At 38.5% G+C, this 19,602-nt stretch overlaps 1 long non-coding RNA gene and 1 other non-coding gene across 3 annotated transcripts; one reads left to right on the top strand and one right to left on the bottom strand.

Annotated features, from left to right (window-relative positions):
* Positions 1 to 461: 461 nt before the first annotated feature.
* LOC120089417 lies at positions 462 to 19,506 on the bottom strand. Of its 2 annotated transcripts, XR_005485185.1 has the most exons (4): positions 19,340 to 19,506; positions 3,129 to 3,197; positions 2,026 to 2,097; positions 462 to 641 (listed from the first exon to the last, which is right to left on the bottom strand). It is a non-coding gene; the product is annotated as an uncharacterized LOC120089417 (long non-coding RNA). The 2 variants fall into 2 exon arrangements; XR_005485173.1 differs by lacking the exon at positions 19,340 to 19,506 and having other exon boundaries at positions 3,129 to 3,721.
* Positions 17,109 to 17,215, top strand: LOC120070369. Its single transcript, XR_005479865.1, has one exon. It is a non-coding gene; the product is annotated as a small nucleolar RNA R71 (small nucleolar RNA).
* Positions 19,507 to 19,602: the final 96 nt, after the last annotated feature.

The raw sequence follows: 19,602 nt of genomic DNA, 5'->3' as shown, positions 1-19,602 counted from the left end.
TTTTAGGATGCTGTTGTTGCCAATGTTATAAAAAGTTCTTGACTTTCTATAGCGTTTTTTAATGCTATAAAAAAAAACTACAAAATATCCATTTTCTATTACATAATTTTAATGTTCTGAAAAATTTTCATAGCATTAAAAAAATGCTATAATTGACTTTTGATTGCAGTTACGAGATTCAAAATACAATATGTTTTTTTAGTAATTTTTTTACAATCGTAAAAAAATTACTAAAAAAACATATTGTATTTTGAATCTCGTCTTGATAGTCAATTTTGATCAAATTGTATATAGTTTACATAGCACTTAAGTATATATATTTAATATAATCAAGTATACATTTACATCAAAATGAATTCTCAAGAGACTAAACTTATATACTTCTCCTAATGTGATGCATTTATCACTACAACATTTCATGTACATAAATAATCATTTTTTTTTTTTGGAAGGTTCTCTATGTTCTTCAGATTACATTAGAGTCAATAATTTGTTTCTTAAAAAAAAAAAAGAAAAAGAAAAGTAACTATCTTTCTAATTTCCAGGATATATATGTATCTTTCAATCTTCATTTTTTCAATGCAATACAACATTTATTCTCCACAATCCCAATGATCTACTCAATCTCTTACTGTTGAGTGCTGCAAAAGGAACTCATGTTAGTTAATACAAAACATTAAAAGAATGATAGCATCTTTATCAGCATCATAGAAACCATGGAACTTTAAAATTATAAGATAGGGCATCAAGATCCCGTGTAGAAGAGCTCTATACATAAATCATTCCAAGTCTTACACAACAAAACATGGGAGCTATAATTCTAACCAATGAATTGTAAGTTAACATATCAAGCAACAATCCTAACATATAAATCTCACATAAGCACACAAACTTCATATTTTTTTTCGTAGCACATCAATCTCAGAGCATCCAAGCAACAGTCTTATAAAGCTTGAGCAAGAAGTGAAATAAAGGCATACAAAAATCTCTTATATAGTCTAAAGCATTTGTAATTCATGCCAAACAAAAAAAAAAAAAAAATCAAAATGTATAATCGTGGCAAACTTGTAATATGTGACAGTCATTCTTTAAAGCCCAAATGAAATTATCAACCGGCCCATATCCAAATACCCACAAAAACGCACAATGCCCAATCACATAATCTTTAAAAAAACACACAAAGCACACAAATTGGACTGACGATTATAATTTGAACCAACAATTTTCAAAATTGATTATCTTTAACAAAATTGTTGATAATCTAATTTCTAAGCGATTATCTTAACTTTCCTAAGATAATCGCTTTGACTTCTACCAATGTCAATTTAACAAAATTGACGATTATAATTTGAACCAACAATTTTCAAATAAATCTCAATAATTTTGCAATCATCAACATCTCCAACCAATTTTTTAACCTTCCATTAGAGGTAAATTTTGAATGTGAAACTTCAATATTACATTTCACAAAATTAACAAATATTAAACACTAACCTATCTTAGGAAGGGAGCAGTCTAGCAATTCTGCCATCAAATGATGGCTAATAACCCCACACTTGTTCAATCTATGTTTGATGTACAAGTCAATGAACACATCTTTAACAACTCAAGCAATATGAGCCACTAAGAGAGCCTTGGTAGGAAGATCAAGAGACTAGTCTAGAAAACAAAAACTAATAATATGCTAAACAAAAATGAGACCAATACATTATATTATTAGAAAATTTGAACCATTCAAGTACTTTGATCATACATGAACAAGGATCTTAAGATCTTAATAGATAGAACAACTACTTAAGTTATTTCCTATCTGAAAGTGAAAATAGAGAGAGTTGGATGTCAAATGGCAATGAATATATTATGAAAACAACCCAACCACCCCCCCCCCCCCCAAAAAAAAAAAAAAAAATCAAAAACCAAACAACCTGAGATGTGTGGTTTTCAGTTAGTTAGTCCTAAAATGAATTGCAAAATAGAATAGCAAAAGTTCTCCTCTAAGTAAGTCTCAGGAACTCAATAACTTACATTGGCTCAATTTCCATGGTTCAACAAATGTAGCAAGATCCATTGTGTTCATTATTTGAAATGTATCAGTACCTACAAAGTACAAAGCATTTTAGTAGTGAAGCTTTAATCTTCTAAAACATGCATTGATACATGGCTCATCTACTTGCTTCAATTTCTACCAAATTTCATATACTCAATAGGTAAAAGTTCCAAACAAAATCCATTCTTATAAGTTTTTTCACCCAAAAAACATAACAAGATTCCAAGTTCCTGACAAAATCATAATAGAGTCAACCTTCTAGTGATAGGAAATTTGGTAAAGATATAAAATAGTGCAAATACAATGATAAACAAGAAAAATAAGAAAGTTCCAGTGAAGAAGACACATACTATTTGAAGAAGACATAGCATTTCAAAACATTAAGGTTCTCAACCTTTATACTATTCAAATTTAATCATAAAACAACACACCACTAGAACTAATGAAGTTTTGGAAATTTATACATAAAAGATAAAATGGAAGCTGATAGTAGAAGGATAATAAATTGATACATTGATTGTGTCTAGGATATTCCCTTTCATTTGCAAAACCAATATTCCTGGCACAACACACACATGTCTTGAATTCATCATCAATCAACCAATCAACTCAAGCATATTAATAGGCTTCTACTCTACCCACTTCATTTCTTAATGACATTCTATAATTATAACCTAGTCATTCATTTTTCTTGACCTATAACAACCTAATTGACACATTTCCACACACTCATTCCCTTCCAAAACCATTACGTGCTTCAAATGTTTGTCTCTTCAACCTCCCTATCTTCTTCACCAGTCTCTTTTAGTTCTATAGAATCTTGTTGATGAAATAGCTAATGAAATTTTAGTATTTAAATGTCAAGCTACATATTTTCTTTAGGAACGTTTCTTCTTTCTATCAATCATCACTACAAACCCAAATTGCCTAAACCAAAATCATCTTAATCAACAAACAAAACTAAGAATAAAATCATCCATAAACAAGAACCAAAATCATATTCATAGACAAAATAGACAAAACCCAATTGAAAAATAGTTCTAATTGTTAAAATCCCACAAGAATATTAAGGAATACTTACCGATTCACAATTGTTTCCCCAAACCCTCTTTCAAGTTGAATCAATCTCTTTATCATGGCTGCTTCAAATCTAAAAAATACAAAATAATAAAAAGAAAGCCATAAAATCTACTTTTCCTTTTAGCTTAACTATAAATCAAACTTTTGAATTAGATGTGTGCTAATTTACTATAGGTTATCCCATCAAAAAATGCTTCCTCGCCTAAAAAGTTTGTCACGAGTTCCATTTGGCCCAAATGAATGAGGAAAAGCATGTGCAAAATGGATGGAGGTGGAGTACAGATGAGGGTGTTCAAGTAATAAGGAAAGCAAAAGAAAACAGGGACTTAGCTTCTATATGATTTCATTGTTGGATATTGTAGAAGATGTAAGTGAGGAAAATAACAAAGAACATGTTGAAAAATGGTTGTTTTTTCCTAGGGGCTTATTTGTAATTTCTTTGTGGGCCTAGGGCTTTCTATCTGTCTATTTATTTGAGCAAGTTTTCTTGTATTTCTGTATCACTTGAATAATAAAAAACAAGTCTAGATCATGGTTTTCCCTCTAGCCTAGGGTTTTCCACGTACACCATTTGTGTGTTTCGATTCTCTTTCCTCTTTTATTTTTATCATGTTATCAGAGCAAGGCGACGAAACTCTAGCTGCCAATGATGAGTCCCCGTTGACGACCAATTCCGAGATGGCTACCACAATTAAGGAAGCTATCCAACAATACCTAGAGGTTACCTTACCGCATCTTCTTCAACAAATGTGGGTCGACTGACAACCCAATCCGTCGACGAACAGATCGGGTCGCGCCTAGCCATAGAGGATCACACCCAGCCCAGAACCATCGACGGTGCTCTAACTATGCGCGGAAAGAACCCTATCGACGGCAGCGCCTAGACCCACTTCAGATCCATCGAAATCTCAGGTGCAGATGAACAGTGGCGTCCGATCGAAACCCAACCAGCCGTGCAGCGGATTGATCCCTCGGGTACAGATGATTATCGGTGTTCGTTCGAAGCCCAGCCAGCTGCAAGCATACCCATTTCGCGGCAAACTCTCGGGTGCTCGGTTCAACCAGTCGTGGCTTCGGTTCTAACCAGCAGCCGTCAGTGGATCAGCCAGCCCAATCCGACTGCACGGGTTCCGTTCTTTTTCTGGCGAGTTCTCGGGCTGCTGCGAGTAGGGTTTTTCCTGGAGAGATTCTAAAAAAATTTACTTTTCTTCAGTAGCAACTCGCGAATCTTTGTACGATTCTTGGTACAAACTCACCAAGTGCTCAACCTAAGCTGTCCAATCTTCAGTTATACTCCGAGAACCCGATAAACTCTTTCCATTCTTTACCTATTGCAAATTTATTGTCTGGATCAATGGGACATTCTGCAGGAATTATTATTGGCGAAAAGCTGAATGGCCAAAATTATTTCTCCTAGTCATAATCCATCAGAATGGCTCTGAAAGAAAGACAAAATTTGGTTATCTTACCGGGGAAATACCAAAACCTAAACCTGGTCACCCCCAAGAACGCATCTAGAAAGCAGAAGATTCATTACTATGGTCAGCTCTAGTGAGTAGCATGGAACCTCAAACAGGAAGACCGTTGCTCTATACGGCAACTGGCAAAGACATTTGGGATGCTTTTCAGCAGTTGTATTCAAAAAAGTAGAATGCATCTAGTCTATATACCTTACGCAAGCAAGTCCACAAATGCAAGCAAGGGACAATGGATGTAATGTCGTACTTCAATAAATTATCCTTCTTATGGAAAGAAATGGACTTATGCCGTAAAATTATTTGGAAGTGTGCACATGATAGGACTCAACCTCAAGCAGATGGTCAAAGTAGCTCAAGTGCTACCGGGGTCAGTACTATTGCACACTCAGGTATGACTCAGTCTTTTGGTTTTATTAGCATTAGTGGTAAAAAGCCCTAGATTGTGGATTTTGGAGCAACAGATCACCTGACCAGTTCTTCTGATAATTTTATATCATATCATATGAGTGCTAGACATGAGAAGATTATAATTGCAGATGAGTCCTTTGCCCCTGTCGTAGGAAAAGGATATCTTTCCCCTTTTAAGGGTCTAATATTGTGTGATGTGTTGCATGTTCTTAGAATTTCATACAACTTATTATCTATCAGTAAAATTATAAGAGACCTGAACTGTCAGACTATTTTGTCACCCGACATTGTTTTGTTTCAGGATCTAAGCTCGAGGACGACGTTGGCACTGCCCGACACGACAGGATCTAAGCTCGAGAAAGGTGACATCCAGGGATTAATTGGGTGTTAGGATACGACTCTTTGAGACAGTCAAGGGGATTGTGAAAGGCTAAGATACGGGAAGGCATGCAGTTGATAAGGTGGGCTGCTGTGAGGATAGCATCACCCCACAGATAGGAAGGAAGAAAGGTAGATATCATTAGGGAACAAGCGACCTCTACCAGATGCTATTCTTTCTCTCGGCTATTCCGTTCTACTGGTGAGTATAGACACATGAGCTTTGATGGACAATCCCTTTAGAGGCTAGAAAGTCCCGAAATGAGTTATTAACAAACTCACACCCATTGTCACTCTGTAAAATGGCAATTTGTGTGTTGAACCAGGTTTCTACGATAGCACAGAATTGTTGCAAAATAGAGGACACCTTAGACTTATCAGTCAAAAGAAAAACCCAGATTAGTCTGATGTGATCGTCAATAAAGGTGACAAACTAATGCTTACCTGTAGAGGTAGTGGTTGGTGAGGGACCCCAAACATCACTATGAATAAGACTGAAAGGTTTGGATGGTTTGTAAGGCTGAGAATGAAAGAAGACATGACTTTGTTTAGCCCGGATACACACATCGCAATGTAAGGATAATATATTAATATTATGAAATAAATTCAGAAAAGATACTTCATATATTTAAAATTAGGATGTCCCAGACTGCAATGCCATAACATAAAATCATTTTCAGCAGTAGAGAAATTCAAAGAAATAAAACTAGTCCTATAACCATCCCGAGAAGAAGTCTTATTAATCAGGAAATAAAACCCCCTATCGTGTCGGATAGTGCCAATCATCGTCCCCGAGCTCAGATCCTAAAATAAAACTGTCGGGTGAGAAAAAAGTCTAACAGTTCAAGTCCCTTGTAATTTTATTGACAGATAATAAGTTATATAAAATTCTAGGAACATGCTGTACATCACGCAATATTAGACCCTCAAAAGGAGAAAGATGTCATTTTCCTGCGATAAGGGAAAAGAACCTATCTGCAATTCTAATCTTTTCATTTCCGGCGCTTGGGTGATATGATATAAAATGATCAGAAGAACCGGCCATGTGATCTGTTGCTCCAGAATCCACAATCTAACACTTTTTTCCATTAATGCTAATAAAACCAAAGGTCTGAGCCGTACCTGAGTGTGTAATCGCATTGACCTCGACAGCACTTAAGTTACTACGACCGTCAGCTTGAGGTTGATCCGAGGCCTTGTCATTCATCAAGTCACTTACCAGAGCCCGTTCAGGACCAAACTTGTCCTGTGATTGACGTCGTTTTTAATTTGGAGGTTTTCCATGCAATTTTTAGCACTGGTCTTTTGTGTGTCATGGTTTTTTGCAATGCTCACAAATAGGTAGAGGTTTCTTGTCACTATCAGATCCAGAGAACTTTGTGGCAAAAGCAGTAGTGTCAATAGATGTAACTACTAAAATATTCATTGCATTAGACCTATCTTCTTCCAGGCGTATTTCAGAACACACCTCCATATGCGACGGTGTAGGACGTTGGCCCAATATCTTGTCACGAACACCGTCAAACTTCAGATTTAGCCTAGCCAGAAAATCATACACTCGATCAGCTTACTCAATTTTGGAATACTGAGTCCCATCATGTGTACACTTCCAGATAATTTCACAACATAAGTCCATTTCTTGCCATAACAGGGTTAATTTGTTGAAGTACGATGTTACATCCATAGTCCCTTGCTTACATTCATAGACTTGCTTGCGTAAGGTGTATAGGCGGGATGCATTCTGCTTCTTTGAATACAACTGTTGTATTGCATCCCAAATGTCACCATATAGAGCAATGATCTACCAATTTGAGGTTCCATGCTATTCACCAGAATTGATCGTAGCAATGAATCTTCTACTCTCCAGATGCGTTCTTAGGGGTTACCAGGTTCAGGTTTGGGTATCTCCCCAATTAGATAGCCAAATTTTTGTCTTCCTTCTAGAGCCATTTTGATGGATTGCGACCAGGAGAAATAATTTTGGCCATTCAACTTTTCTCCAATAATAATTCCTGCAGAATTTCCCATTGATCCAGACAACAAATTTGCAATAGGTAAAGAATGGAAAGAGTTTACCGGGTTCTCGGAGTAGAACTGAAGATTGGACGGCTCCGGTTGAGCACTTTGTGAGTTCGTGCCAAGACGACTCAAGATGCGTGAGTTGTTGCTGAAGAAAAACAAATCTTTTTTTAATCTCATCAGGACATACCCCATTCACGGCTGCCGAAGAGTTCGTCGGAAAAGTGACGTGTCCCGCGCCACTGTAGACGAATTGGACTTATTGATCCATTGACGACTTCTATTCAAAAACGAAGCCAATGAAGCCACAACTGGTCGAGTCGAGGAAACTATCGTGGCTTCCTGTCTGCACCCGAGGGTTCACCATGAAGTAGGTCTACTGCGGTCGAGTCGGGACGCCATCGAAGGATCGGATCTGCGCGGCTGGCTGGGCTTCGATCAAATTTGGACGCCAATTGTTTGCACCAGAGAGATCGACAAATCTAGTGCTGCTGAAGTAGGGTTGGGCGCCGCTGTCGATAGGGTCTTTTTTGCGTGCAATCGGAGCGCCGTCGACGTGTCTTGAATAGGTGCGTTCCTCCATGGCCGACTGCGACCCTATCTATCTGTGATCCTCTATGGTTGGGTGCGACCCAATCTGTCCATCGACAGATTGGTTTGTCCGTTCGGTGACACTCATTTGTTGATGAAGACGTGATAAGGCATCCTCTATTGGACAGCTTCCTTAATCGTATCAGCCATTTCGGAGTTGGTCGTCAAAGGGGACTCATCAATGGCGACTAGGGTTTTGTCGCCTTGCTCTGATACCATGATGAAAATAGAAGAGGAAGAAGAATGGAAACACACAAATAATTTACGTGGAAAACCCTAGACCAGGGAGAAAAAACCACGATCTATGCTAGTTTTTTTATTATTCAAGTGATACAAAAATATAGGAAGACTTGCCCAAATAAATAGACGGACAAGAAGCCCTAGGCCCATAAGAAAATTACAAATAAGCCTCTAGGGCAAACCAACCCTTTTCGATAATCTTTTGCTCCTGTGGCTGGGAAAGGTCGTCTTCCCCCTTTGAGGGTTTAACTCTACTAGATGTGATGCATGTCCCTAAAATTTCTTATAATCTATTATTTGTTAGAAAGATTACAAGAGATTTGAAATGTCGAGTTACTTTCTCACCTGATGCAGTTGTTTTTTAGGATCTGAACTCGGGGACGACAATTGACACTACACGGCATGATAGAGGGCTCTATTTCCTTGCTGAAGATGCTTCTTCTAGGTTATGTGATAGGACTAGTTTACTTTCATCATGTTTTTCTACTTTTGAAACTGATTACATGTATGGCATTTTTTTTTTAAACACCCTAGTTTTCAATATATGAAATATTTATTTCCCTATCTATTTCACAATGTTAATTTCTCGAACTTGACTTGTGATGTGTGTATTCGGGCTAAACAACCTTCATGTCTCACTGAGCTTTCAATCTTATAAGCCTTCTAAGTCATTCACTCTCTTCCATAACGATGTTTGGGGTCCATCACCTATTACTACCACCACTGGCAAACGCTGGTTTGTAACCTTCATTGATGACCATACTAGACTAACTTGGGTTTTCCTTCACACCGATAAGTCTGAAGTCTCGTCGGTTTTCCAACAGTTCTACAATATTATAGAAACCCAGTTTAATACAAAAATCGCTATCCTTCAAAGTGATAATGGTCGGGAGTTTTTTACTAATTCTTTCCGGGAATTTTTAGTTTCTAAGGTAATTGTCCATTAAAGTTCGTGTGCATATACTCCCCAATAAAATGGGGTAGCTGAACGAAAAAATTGTCACCTTATCGAGGTTGTTCACTCCCTTATGTTGTCAACCTCACTCCCGTCCTATTTATGGGGAGATGGTTTCTTAACATTAGCTCATTTGATAAACTGGATGCCTTCCTGGGTCTTAAAATTTCAAACCTCGTAGAATGTTTCAAGGAGTCCTATCTCAATAATCGCCTTATCTCTATTGTTCCGCTTCAGGTGTTTGGATGTGTTGTGTTTGTCCATACCCATGCTAAACAAAATATGTCTTTGTGAGGTATCCTCTCCGTCAGCGTGGGTACAAATGTTACCATCCTTCCTCACAAAAATATTTTGTCTCAATGGATGTGACCTTCATCAAAGATCAATCCTACTTTCCCATTAGTCATCTTCAGGGGGAGAGTACTAGTGAAGAGACTAATTGGGGTCCAAGTTCGTCCGTGAGTAGGAGTGTCCTTCCTAAACCTGTTATAAGTGTCAACGAACCCATTTTTCCTATTGAACAAGTCCCATGGATCACGTATTATAGGAAGAATCTTAGAAAGGAAAGGCTCTAGTCCATGAGTCAGAACCGTCGTCAGTTCCAGGTACTAGTATTCCTACCCCTAATGATAGTAGCATTTGTGTTGAAAATAATGCTTGTGTTGAAGATGATGTAAGTAAAGACAGAGAAAATGGTGATAGTACCAACAATTGTACCAAGGACGTTGTATGCGGAGAGGACGATAGTTGTGGAAAACCTATTCTAGCAGATAACATTGTTGAAGGTCAAAGAGATCTCTTAGAAGATAAGATTCATGAGCAAAAGACTGAATGCAGTGGAGAATCAGAGGAGAAGAAAAACCATGATGCCTCTCTTGATCTTCCCATTTCCTTGAGAAAAAGTACGAGATCCTGCCTGAAGTATCCAGAGTTACTTATCTTACAGTAACCTATCTTCCGAGTTCAAGCCCCTTACTATGAGCCTGGACACATTTACGATACCAAGCAGTATACATGTAGCGATGGAGATTCCTGAATCGAGAACTATGATTATGGAGGAAATGGGGGTGCTTGAGAAAAATAACACTTAGGACCGAGTTACTTTTCCAAGGGTACACAAGGTGGTTGGGTGAAAATGGGTGTTCACCGATAAATACAAGCTTGATGGAACGATTGATAGGTATAAGTCAAGATTGGCTGCCAAAGGCTTTACTCAGACCTTCGGAATAGATTACTCCAAGACTTTCTCCCTGGTAGAAAAGTTAAATACTGTTTGTGTTCTAATCTCAGTTGTTGTTAAAAAAGACTGGCCTTTCCACTAGTTTAATGTGAAGAATGGCTTCCTCAATGGAGAATTAGAAGAAGAAGTCTACATGAGTCCTCCTCTAAGGTTCGAGAAACAGTTTAATCACCAGATGTGTAAATTGAGGAAGTCCTCGTATGGTTTGAAACAGTCTCCAAGAGCCTGGTTTGGCAGATTCACTACCTTCGTAAAATCACAAGGGTACAGTCAGGGACATTCAGATCACACCCTCTTTACGAAGAAATCAGTATCATGGAAAATTGCAATTCTGTTTGTGTATGTGGAAGATATTTTCATATAAGGTGATGATGCTTCAGAAATTGCCAGGCTGAAGAGGAAAATGGCTGAGGAATTTGAAATTAAGGACCTCGAAAAATTGAGGTACTTTCTCATAATGGAAATGGATCGATTGAAAGAAGGGATTTCAGTTTCTCAACGAAAATATACTCTGGATTTACTTAAGGATACATGTATGACGAGTTGTAAACCAGTTGATACCCCTATAGAAACCAATGCAAAACTCAATAACTTGAATAATAGTGTTTTGTGTTGGATCGATATCATCACGCAGCGGAACAAATCAGGATCTATAAGTATTCTAATTCATTAATTTTGGTTGAAAAGAAATATGCTAAAACAGAGTATAATGGGTTTTAGGAACATAACTTGGCCGAACCTTCGAAATCTCTATTTCCAGCAAATTCTCCAAATCCTTGTTAAATCACCACAAGATCTTCCCTACTATCCTCTTGGTGCTCTAGATTGAGTTGTGGGACTCAAAATAAGCTGGAATCAAAGGGAATATGAAGAAAGCTCACTGAACCAACCCATTGAAGAACACCTTCTTCATCCAAATTTTTCAGCAAAAATTCAATCAGTTCACCATCTCTTTCTTCACTCCAATCTCTTCAATATATTGCAAACTATCATGCAAAGAGATTTTCTACATGGGATGCAGCTCACTTGGAGTAAACTAAAGAAAGAGGTGGATTTCTTATAAGCTAGTTGAAGATGAACATGAAAAACCCATTTTCAATTTTATGTAATTTTTCAATTTCCAAAATCTATTTTGATTTTGAAATCATATTTTATTTCTAAAATCAAAATTTATTAATTTTACAAATTAATTTCATAAATTAGTTTTCTAATAAAATTAATAAATAATTATTCAAGAGATTTCAATAATTCTAATTAATTTAATATCCAATATTAAATTAATTTTTACAAATTCATCTTCATATATTTAAATCATAATTAATTTAATATCCATTTGATTCTAATTTGAACGTTTCAAATTAACTTATCACGCTACTCTAGAGCTAATCCATTTTCGAGCTAGTAGAGGGATCTCATGGACCTACAGATCATAGGTTCCAACGATCCGAGATTAGTCGGCTAAACTCATTAGACTGATCTAACCCCCATTCGTTAACTAATGGGTCACTCCAATAAAGCCCATAGTTGAACTCCCCTCACTATAGATATATTATGTACACTTGATATAACCATGATTAGTAACTTACCCTTCACAGGTTGTTCGTAATAACAGCTGGGTCAAATCTCTGTTTTACCCTCAAAATTACCTCTTGTTCCTTAAGTCCCCACTGATCCCTTAATCAACAATTGTTTGGTGATCCAATCACAAAATCGAGTCCTTCTCATACCAAATGAGAGGGCGAGATCCCTTGTTCAAGCCCCAGAATCAGCACTTAAGGAAAACACTCTCTACTATCCCTAAAGCAGGTAGGAGTGAATTCCTTCTTGCACCCTATGTCCTCAGCTATCTAACCGGTCTTACCCCGGAAATGGAAGTCATATTGAGCCGGCGCTGTTGAGCCAACTCCCACCTATGCAAATCTAAGAGCAATCCCGAATAAATAGGAGTTCATAGTTAGCTCAGGATTAAGGTCAAATTACCTAGGTCATCGCTTTGAAATAGTCAGCCTTAAACAATAAACAGCGTTATAAGATAAGAGTGACTCATTTCGTGGTTCGATTGATAACCGGCAGAAATGCCAGTTATTATAAGCCTTTTATTTAGAATTATGAGGGCTAACAGGTAGAAAATGCAGTGATAATATTTAGAATTTGTGAAAAAATTAGTTTTGCGTCGATCAGCACCTAAATCCTCACTGACCCAATATTATGCGTTATTCCGTGCCAAAGTGTCTATTTTTATAGCTATCGTAGGAATCAAACGCATGCGTTTGAAACTAGTAATCACAGACAAACGCATGCGATGAAGTCAGGCGACTGCAAAGACGAATGAAGATGGTAATCGTATGCATCCGACACATGGAAGTTGTAGTAAATGCATGCATCCAACGCATGGAGAACACGGTGAACAAATAGAGATTGCGGCCACGGAGTGACAGCCATAATAGAAGATCGCAAGATGGGTAGAACGCGTTGATAACTTCAGCTAAATTCAGCTCGAACACATACCTTGAGAGTATCAACAAGATAAGGCAATGTGACAATGACCATACCACGACAAAAGCAGCAGTGAGCCATACCTCCATCATTACAACTGTCGGCGTCCAAATTCTATAAATAACCCTTGAAACCTTCATTTTGAGACATCCGAGCTTCTGCCTCAAGGCAGAGGTTTGTGATCACAGATGAGAGCTTGAAAGAGATTTCCAGTGAGAATTCTTCATCAATACAACCCAGACCGAGTGACGATTGGAGCATTCGCCAGAGATAGAGCTCGAGAGAGACATCTCCACCATTCAACCATGGCACCACCAGCAGCCTTGACGCAGAGTCCTTCATCTCCCTTCTAATCTCTGTATTGTATTACATTTTAGCTTTGAAGATATTAAGATATTTTGTGATCAATGCAAATCTTAATCCTTTATTACCGTCTTCTTCATCATCTTCATCTCTATCATGGTTTATCTTTAGTGTTTATTTATTAAAGTAAATTGCATGCTTAATTCGTGTAGCCTAGAGATAGAATGCATGAAACAACCACCGAGAGATGTGTTGTGCGAGTATAGTGAGATAATCCTTTTGCTCGGTGAAAGGCTTGTAGCACGCTTGTCTATGGGATGTTGCATTTGCTTGTCTATAAGTTAAATAGCTGTGTCTAACTGCCTGATAAGGTAAGAGATGGAACGTATTAAGCAAGGTCGCATTGTTCCTCAAGATAGGCACAATCTTATGCTCAATGCAACCATGCACTATAGAGATATAGTCATGCGGCTGACCACCGAGAGGTGTGATGTGTTTAGTGCAAACGAGCTGGGATTACTCGGGCGATTTAAGATAGTAAATATTACTATGCATTAATGGTTGTTGTGTGTTTCTACTTATTCTCATTGCAGTCTTCTATTGCTCAATTTGTTTAGTTAGGAGTAAGAGTAGTGTGTAAGTCATTTAAAACCTTCTTCGCTTTATTTTTATTCTTATTTATCACCTCATACGCATTACTTCACAAATATTATTGAATGAAAAGTCCTCGTGTTTGACCTTGGATTACCCGAGACACTTGCATTTATGTTATACTTGGCGCAAGCGTAAGAAAACTTGTGATAGGAATGCGTGGACATTTCATGCTAAGATTAACGCATCATCATTCTGATGCATAACCTCAGACGCATGGGTGAAAACGCATAAGCCATGTCTAACGCATGATTTCATGTTCAACCCCATCCGTCCTTAATAATAAATAAGACAAACCGTTCCTAAAATTATCCCAACAAGTTTTTGGCGCCGTTGCCGGGGACTTGGCAGCTAATGTTTTGTGAAGTTTTGTGTTTTTGTAGGCACCCTTTCAATCTTAGGCGAATTGTAGATTGTGCGACCAAGCTGCAAACAATATTTGAAGTATAAGCGCTGCGTCGAAAGTTAAATATTGACCCTGAGATAGAAAGGCTATCTGTCGCATGAGCTGGAAGCAGCCTAAGACGCATGTCAACCATCATGCATCCAATAACTGCTGGAAGCTCCAATGGTCAGGGCGAACCTCTTGACCCAAGCAGTTGAGAGCCATCTCTTGCATGGGAGACTCCTTATGGTGACAACACTCCAATTCCTCCAGGGACTTCTTCTGCTCTATCTTTTACATTGCTTTCTTAGTTTAGGTTATCACTTTTATTTATTGTTATTTTGGATATGCAGCTGCTTCCTTGGTTGTGGTGCGTTTGCTCCTTGTAGGTGCGATAATAACTCTCCTCGGTCTGCAGTTACAACGGAAGAATCCTCCACAACCTTTAACGCATAACTTCAATCGCATGAACTCCAACACATTGTCGCATGCGTTCTTCTACTTAAGGTTCTTTTCTTGTTATCTTTTATGCATTATCCTTTTGGAATTCTCCTTGTCTGACTGCAGTTCTTTGCGATGCGTCTATGATGGTACAAATAATTCACCGCGTCCTCTAGTTAATCATTACAAGGCGCTATTTACTTTTAATAACTTCTTCAAATTATGAAAGTCTATAGTTTTATTGTGTGCAAACCCTTACTCAAACACTTGGTATCACATTCCTATTAAGTTTGTTTTCAGCTTGCAGTGAGAACGCTGCCACCCTCTAAGTTTGGGGGTGGCAGTGGTCTCGAAGAATTACGTTCATCACATTGTGGTCATTTCCATAAAAAAAAACTTTTGAAAATAACAACTCCTCTGTCATCGCAATGGGGAAATCCATGTTGATAAGAGTTGAGTTGTGAAAGGCATTTACCCGTAGTTGGATGTCCGCATGATACCCGTGGGGGCAAGCCAAAACGAAGGTAAATCGCCAGGATCGACACATCAGCGCAACCCTCTGTCTGGCAAAGCCAAATTAAGCAAGACATGAGTTGAGTTGAATATGGAATGCAACCGAAGTTGGATGCCCGCATGACACACGTGGGGGTAAGCCAAAACGAAAAGCGTAACTAGGTTCAACGCCGCATTCGAATAAGTAAATGCATAAGCTTGAATTGTTTTGAACGAACGCTTGTCTATGGGATGTTGCATTGCTTGTTTATAAGTTAAATAGCCGCGTCTAACTGCCTGATAAGGTAAGAGATGGAACGTACTAAGCAAGGTTCGCATTGTTCCTCGAGATAGGCACACTCTTATGCTCAATGCAACCATGCACTATAGAGATATAGTCATGCGGCTGACCACCGAGAGGTGTGATGCGTTAGTGCAACGAGCTGGGATTACTCGGGCGATTTAAGATAGTAAATATTACTATGCATTAATGGTTGTTGTGTTTCTACTTATTCTCATTGCAAGTCTTCTATTGCTCAATTTGTTTAGTTAGGAGTAAGAGTAGTGTGTAAGTCATTTAAAACCTTCTTCGCTTTATTTTTATTCTTATTTATCGCCTCAAACGCATCACTTCACAAATATTATTGAGTGACAAGTCCCCATGTTCGACCTTGGATTACCCGAGAAACTTACGTTTGTGTTATACTTGGCGCAAGCGTAAGAAAACTTGTGATAGGAACGCGTGGTCATTGCATGCTAAGATTAACGCATCATTATTCTGACACATAACCTCAGACGCATGGGTGCAAATGTATAAGCCATGTCTAACGCATGATTTCATGTTCAACCCCATCCGTCTTAAATAATAAATAAGACAAACCGTTCCTAAAACTATCCCAACACCGATCTTACAAATTCTTTTGCACAAGGACACCCTCACTCCTCATGTCCAACATGAACAAATTAGGATCACTTCGTTTGTAGCACTTTACAACTCCTTACAACAACTACAGAGCAGGCCGTATCCAATAGTATTACCAGAATAAGGTACCCAACCTTATCCATGTACTATTGATCATTTTGACTATTTACTCGAACTTGATCCACCTTTATGTCTCCACATAAAGTTCAAGTATTCATCCAATAGTCAAGGGACTTCCCGATACCCTCAACATTGCGAGGAAACTCAGTTGAGCTCGTAACGCTCCTTGTGGTCTATTTTTCAGCTCGCACAAAATTTGTCCTAGTTGAATTATGAGTTTTCGATTGGATGTTGCTTGATTCTGAAGCACTGATTCGTTCTTATCAATGTACTGCTTCAACAAGCTCTCTAAGGATGAAGATTGCGGTGTTTGTGAGCTGCTAGCTTGGCTATGCGTTGGACCGTTTGTTTGCGGAAAAAATCTGGGTGGTTCTTTTTCTCTACGCCGTTGGTTGGAAGTTTTGTTGCTAATTCTTCCACGTAAAATTTGGATGGTTTCTCCACTCGGGGTTGTATGTATTTGGAATAGGGATTATTTTTTATGAAGCATACTGACCGGCCATTCTTCCATCGAATGAGCGTTTTCACAAATGACACAACTTGCGGTCGTTTGAGCAATTGCGCTGACCTCCTTTTCTTCGCTCTCGTGTTATTAATTGTGATACCTTGTATTAAACTCATCATCGCAGTCATTTGGTTTTGCAGGGATGCGATGGCCCCATTGTTTGCGTCATTATCTTTTATGCTCAATCTCCGATCACTCTCTCTCCAATCCTCGTGATTTTTAAAGATGCGATCAAGGATGTTCTTAGCCTCCTCATATGTTTTGTCTAGCAGACCAGCAGCGGCTACCGCATTGGCAGCAGTCTGTAAAGAGGGATTCAGTCCTTGGTAAAAAGTCTCCATCTGCAAGCAGTCTGGTAAGCCATTATGTGGACAGTCTCTTACCAGACGCTTGAACCTCGCCCAAGCATCGCTGAGCGATTCGTCATCTTCTTGTTCAAAATTTGTTATTAATTTCCTTCTCCTGGATTCTCGGTTGGTGGGAAATACTTCTTCATAAACATTTCCACCACCTATTCCCACGAAGTGATCTCTCTGGGCTCGAGGGAATACGCCCATTTTCTTGCCTGATTACATAGAGAAAATGGAAACAGAGTTAGTCGAACTTCTTCGGTAGAGATATTCGGGAACACAAAAGTGTTGCAGATTTCTATGAAGCTCCGGATGTGGGCGTGCGGGTCTTCGCCACACCTCTCTCCAAACTACCCAGCAGCCTGGATCATCTACAATATTACCGACTTTATTTCAAACCTTGATTCGTCTAACGCTGGCCTCATGATTCCGGGAGAGAAATCATAAAGATTGGGCGACGCATAGTCCCGAATGGGTCTATTGCAATCATTCGCCAGAAGGATGGGGTTGGCCATTATATTGTTCACGTTTGTGGCCCTTACTTCCGGTTGCTCTGCCATTCTTGGGGTTCTGTCTTGATGTTCGCGGTTATCTCTTAGTCTGCGTCAAAATGTTCTCTCAATCTCCGGGTCATAGTTTGCCAGAGATTGAGAGTCTGCAAAGAAATCAGAAAAATTACCATTAGCACACTGATTAGTCGAAGTCCCCGGCAACGGTGTCAAAAACTTGATGTGTTATTTTATGAGGTGGAATAATGGATAAAATGCAGTGATGGAATTACATTGAGCACTCAAGTTTTCTCAGTGGAATCCAAGTGTAAACCCCACTGAATTTCCTGGTAAGTCCAGGGTCAAACTCAGGGACTTGGGAAAACGGTATGCGATGATAATTTCTCAGAAAGACTTTGCGGTAACCGATAACTCAATAATTATTTGGTTTGTTGTTTACGGTAATAAAAATAAACAAATGCAACGGAGTTTTGAAAAGAGTTGATAATATAGAAAATGCAATGAGTATGCGGTGAACGGGTTGAGAAGAGTTTCATCTAACACTTCCTAGGATGCGTTCATGCTATGTGATCATGCAACACACATACAATAGTAAACCATCTCTCGACGCGAATGCTACGACTTCTAATGCTAGAACACATGCGATATATGCGATAAGTCTATAGGACCTACACATAGGCCACTATTCTTATTTATGCAATGACAAAATGACACACACACAAATAAAGCGACCACATAATATCATACCTATCTCTAGAGTGCATGCAATGCAGGTTGACAAACAGAGCTTATCTCTAAGATTGTGATAAACAGGACCTACACATAGTCTGCGTCCTTTCCAAACACGCTCTTGAGGATCACCTAGCCTTGGTCTCGATATCTAACCTGTTAGATACGCAAATTTGTGATGCCTTTCAAGGACCATCTTAAATGATTGTGATGAAAAATAGAAAGAGAAGGAAAATAGGGCACACACAAGGATACATGGAAAATCCTAATACAGGGAGAAAAAAATCACGATATAGAGTTTTTCTTATTAAGATTTGATACATCAGATACATAGAGACTTCACATTTAAATAGAAAAAAGGGAAACCCTAAAGTACAGTGAAAAGACAAAAATGCCCCTAGAGCTAAAACCCTATTTTCAACACTCCCTTCAAGTTAGGCGTAGATATCAATAAGGTCCAACTTGCCAATACATGAGTCAAATATCTGTCTGGGAAGCCCTTTTGTAAGAACATCTGCAATCTGTTGACTAGAAGGAATATAGAGAATACAAGTATTGCCACTGTCAAGTCTCTCCTTAATGAAATGCCTATCAATATCCACATGCTTTATTTTGTCATGTTGTACTGGGTTGTTCGTGATACTTATTGCAGCTTTGTTATCATAGTAGAATTTCATTGGATCGTCATGACCTTGATTAAGATCACTTAGGACCTTTTCCAGCCAAATTTCCTCACATATCCACAGACTCATGGCCCTGTATTCAGCTTCGGCACTCCTGACAACAACTCCTTGTTTCTTACTTCTCCATGTAACAAGGTTACCCCACACGACGGTACTGAATGAACTTTTATTCAAGAGTATCTATGAATGGAAGTGAATCTTTCCAATTCATTGTGACAGAATTTCCACATATACATTCAAACATATAGATATGCATTGTAAAGCTAAATAACTAGCATGCTTAAATAATCAATAAATAAGATACCAAGAGATCATACCAGTTGAAGACTCTTCTTCATAGTAAATCTCACTTTCGCTGGAACGGCAAGCTATCATTCAGCAACACCCAATCGTCTACCACGAACAATCTCCACACGAACAGAAAGAAATGGGGACGATACAACCACTCAGAGCCCTCAGTATTCTTGGAGTGAGAATCCAAAGGGTGGGCTTTGTTCGGATTTGGTAGAGGGGAGGATGTAAAGAGATTGTATACAACGACCAAGCAAGTGGGAGAAAGACTCGTCTATCGTATAGACAA

This window comes from Benincasa hispida, chromosome 1, assembly GCF_009727055.1.
Source record: "Benincasa hispida cultivar B227 chromosome 1, ASM972705v1, whole genome shotgun sequence".
Taxonomy (NCBI): Eukaryota; Viridiplantae; Streptophyta; class Magnoliopsida; order Cucurbitales; family Cucurbitaceae; genus Benincasa; species Benincasa hispida.
This window is presented reverse-complemented; position numbering and strand designations above follow the sequence as displayed.